Source organism: Diospyros lotus, chromosome 5 (assembly GCF_014633365.1).
Source record: "Diospyros lotus cultivar Yz01 chromosome 5, ASM1463336v1, whole genome shotgun sequence".
NCBI classification, from domain to species: Eukaryota; Viridiplantae; Streptophyta; class Magnoliopsida; order Ericales; family Ebenaceae; genus Diospyros; species Diospyros lotus.
In genome coordinates, this window is record NC_068342.1 from 5,503,863 (window position 1) to 5,508,776 (window position 4,914).

Consider the following 4,914-nt stretch of genomic DNA (forward strand, 5'->3'; position numbering starts at 1 on the left):
GCCGCCCCCCCCCCCCCCCCCCCCCCCCCAAAAAAAAAAAAAAAAAAAAAAAAACTCAGAAACAGAAGAGAGTTTACTCATGGCCTCAAGCAATTTTTCACCACTTTTCGTTCCTATATTTTTAGGAGAACACTATGTGGTTTGGACCATAAAGATGAAGACTTATTTGAGAGGTCTTGACCTTTAGGATGTAGTCGAGACAGATAGAGATCCTCCACCACTTAGAGCTAACCCTACCATAGCACAAATAAGGCATCACTTAGAGGAGTTAGCCAAGAAATTTAAGGTTTTGGCATGTCTGCAAGTAGCTGTGTCAAGTTATTTTTGATAGGATAATAACATGCAAGACACTTAAAAGGAGCTTTGGACAAACTAAAGGAGGAGTTTCAAGGCAATGAGAAGACAAGGTAGATGTAAGTCTTTAATCTTAGAAAATAATTTGAACTGCCTAGAATGAAAGATTTTGAGATAGTTAAAGAATATGCTAACCGACTCTTAAGGGTGATGAATAAGATTAGGTTGTTAGGGGAAAAACTGTCAAAGAAAGAGTTGTGGAGAAAGTGTTAGTGAGCTTACTTGAAATGTTTCGAGGCAAAGATCTCATCTATTGAAGATTCAAGAGACCTTAATCGGATCACCCTACCAGAATTGGTGAATGACTTGTAGTCACAAGAGCAGAGGAGATCAATTAGGCAAGAAGAAGCTACAAAAGGAGCTTTTTTTAGCTCAGTAGAAGGGTAAAACTCCATCCACCAATGAAGGAAAGAAGCAGGATGGTGGAAGACAATACAAAGAAAAGAAAGAAACTTAAGGGGGTAAAGGAGGAGGCAAGAAATGAAGGTACAGGTCATGTCCCCATTGTAGCAAAAAGGGACATTCACCAAATTGGTGTTGGTTCAGACTTTAAGAGTCTAATGTAGATCCTGCAAGTAATATGAACATCTAGAAAAAATATGCAAGAATAAGAAGGAGCAAGTCTTTGAAGGAGGTCTGCGACAACAACAAGAAGATAAACACTTGCTTGTTACAACTTGTTATGCAACTAGAAGCAATCATGGAGCATTTGTTGACTTAGGATGCTCAAATCATATGACACCTGATGATAGCATCTTTGTTGACTTGGACAAAGATTTATTTTCTTGAACAAAAGTGAAAAATAGAGAATTTGTGGAAGTTAAAGGTCGAGGCATGGTTGTTGTCCATACACCAAAATGTACTAAATTGATCTCAAATGTCCTATATGTGCCTAACATTAGTCAAAATCGTCTTAGTGTACCTCAATTACTGGAAAAACATTACACTTTGCACTTTGAAGACAATGCATGCACAATTACTGATCTAATTGGTGCTAATTACTTACTGTTATGATGAAGAATAGATGTTTTCCAGTAAATTTGAAACAAACTAATATGAATGCTCTAGTTGGTTTAGTTGATGAGTTATCTCTTTGGCATAAGAGGTTAGCTTTAAAGTATATGCATGATAAAGATCTTGCACAAAATTTGCCTGTTGTTCATGATAACAAGAGTACATGCAGTACATGTTAGCTTTGAAAGCAACAAGGTTGCCACGGTAGGCTTGGAGGGCATTTGATAAGCTGGAATTGATTCGCATTGATTTATGTGGACCCGTGAAGACACATTCTCTCAATGGTAGCAGATACTTCCTATTAATTATTCATTAATGACATCACCAAAATGTGCTGGATATTTTTTCTCAAATAGAAGTCTGAAGTGTTTGGAGAATTTCAGAAGTTCAAAGCACTAGCTGAAAACCAACGTGGAAGAAAAGTTAAAGGTGCTGAGGTTTGACAGTGTAACTAAGTTTTCCTTGCAGTTTGAGAAGTATCTTAGTGAGTCTAGAATTCATTATCTATTAAAAGTCACCTATTCTCCGCAACAAAATGGAGTGAGTGAAAGAAAGAACATGTCTGTCATGGAGTTGGCCAGATGTTTTTTGGCCTGAGACAGTAAACACTTTAGTATATCTTCTTAATAGACTACCAACCAAGGCCTTAGTAGATGGTGGTCCCTTAGGGTATGACCACTCAAGAGGGGGGTGAATTGAGTGATTAAATTTTTTCTCAATTTTAATAAATATTCTCGATTAATGATTTTATTGAAAAATATATATTTGATAAATATAATAAATTATATTTGAGATTAATAATAGATGTAAGTCACAAGATATAATAAAAATAAATACAATGAGCGTACAAGACAATTTATAGTAGTTCGGTATCTTCACATACACCTAGTCCACTCTCTCAAGGTCTAACCACCCTTAGGGTTCCACTAAAATAATTTCACTAAGGTTTCCACATTAGCTCATATTGGAAATTAAATACACACCTAGATTACAATGGGTTCTAGGCAACCACTACACCAAGGTTTTCTTCCTAACTTATCTTGAAAACTAGATTCACCTAGATTTTAACGGATCTAGGAAACCTATACAATCCTCAATAATAATTTAAATATTTACAAATAATTTGTCCACATTTGGACACAAATAAACAATTAAGAACAAATTATACAAGATAATAATATTTAAATAAATAAATAAACAGTGACCTCAGTTTGAATGGAGAAGATCGGATTCGGTTTTGTGATCTCTTTTTCTCCTCTTGTCTTGTGACTCTTCGGTAGATGAACAATGAATCTTTAAGAGTCTTGGAATGCTTAAAAATTAGCTTGAGAGCTTTTGAGAGCTTTGGATGTGTAATATGCGCAATGGATATTCAAAAAATGAGTTTGGAGGGTATTTATAAACATTTTAGCCACTAAAGAAAAGGTTAATATGAAGTTTGAAATCAAAAAATGTTTAGACTTTTTAAAACAATAAGAAAACATATTTCACATTTAATTCAAAATAAATTTACTTTTTATATGAGAAATTAAGATTTAAAAATTCAAATATAAGCTTTTGAGACATAAATAATTAAAATAAGAAAACATGTCTAAAAACAATCTCATTTAATTCAAAATAAATTTACTTTTTGTATGAGTAAGAGAAAACATGTTTAAAACCAATTCTCTTTAATTCAAAATAAATTTACTTTTTGTATGAGAAAGAGAAAACATGTCTAAAAGTGATTCTCCTTTAATTCAAAATAAATATACTTTTTGCATAAGTAATAAAAACATTTATCAATAAATGAAAATTCAAACATAAAATTTTGAGATATAAATGATTAAAAGAAGAAAACATGTTTAAAGACAATCCATCTTTAATTCAAAATAAATTTACTTTTTGTACCTATTTTTAATTCAAAATAAATTTATTTTTTTATATGAGAAAGAAATACATTTATATCATAAAAATATTTTTGTTAATCATCAAAACTTAATTAATATGAGTAAATTGACTCAACAATCGTTTTCCATAGCTAGAGTTTTGTTGCCTAGCTACCATATTTGCCACTATTGACCACTGCCACCATCGTCGCTGTCAGCCTTATTCTCTGTCGTCGCTAATCACCACTGATCAACATCCTATTGCCGTCGTTTTTGTTTTTGGTGCAGCCATCGTCGATCGTCTCTCTGTTTTCCACCATTGTCGACAACGGTTCTAGCATTCTCAGTCGTCGCCGTTGTTAGTTGCCAAGCCATCACCATCGGTCGCCAACCTCGTCGGCCTTCAGGACGCTATCATCGTCGACCCTCAAACTTCCGCCATTGATGCACAATTCAAGCTTCAAGCTTTGCCTAGATTGCCTTTGCTAGATCTGGTTAGATCTGACCTAGCAAATTAGATTCAACTCACCAGATTTGTTTTCTTTTGGACTTTTATTTATCGACCTTTTAACATTATTTGGGGTTATTTGATCTTCGTAATGGCTATCATGAAATATAATATTCCATTGTTGGATAAGAATATTTGACTTTTATTATGATAGGTTAAAATTCACGCAATTTTGATACATATGGATTTAGATAAAGGTGGAGTCATTAAGGTGGATTTACATTAGTGAATGTAGAGTTATTAAGGTTAGTAAAAATATGTTGAGACTGATCTTGTTGTCTATCTTTTGAGTGTGGTTGAAGATATTTACTACAGTGAGCGTTGTGTGAATTTGGTTGGTATTTCTCGTGGTGTATGAATTTGGTTGGTATTCGTTAGGGAGGTTAATTCTTCGTGATTTTCTTGGAAGAAAGAATTATGAATAATTTCATATTTGAATTTAATGTCAAGATAAAACTTGTTATAATTGTGATCCGAAATTAAAATTTGACTGTGATTGGGACATTAAATTTGACTGTGATTTGACTAAATCTACAATTAAAAATTTATCTTCTTTAAGTTCTATCAAGATTAATCTTCTTCATGATTCATCTTCTAATTAGAATATGAATTTATTTAAATTCTTTTTATATACATCTATAGATGAGTGGTAGATCTATAAATAAGTATATATCCAAAATCCTAGAATTATTGCATGTATATATCCAAAATCCTAGAATTATTGCATGTATATATCACTATTATTGTACTAATATCATTATAGTGATATTTTATTCTTTTTACTTGTGATTTTTTTTTATTTGAGTTTTTTACGTTAAATTTTGTAATCATTTGTATAGTTGATGGTTTGTTCGCAATTTATATTTGATCCAAAATCATAACAAGTCCAAGTGAGCTGCATTATAAGGTTGCTAAAAGAGTGTTGAGATATGTCAAAGGGTCCAAGGATCTATGAATTTGGTTAAAAAATCAAGTCTAATCAATACATTAACAGTGATTGGGCTGGTTCTAAAGATGACATGAGAAGCACATCAAACTATTTGTTTACAATTGGTTTAGGTGTGCTTAGATGGAATTCTAAGAAGCAAGGCACTGTGGCTCAATCAACTGCAGAAACAGAATATGTGGCTGCATCAACAGCTGTTAATCAAACCATTTGATTGAGGAAGA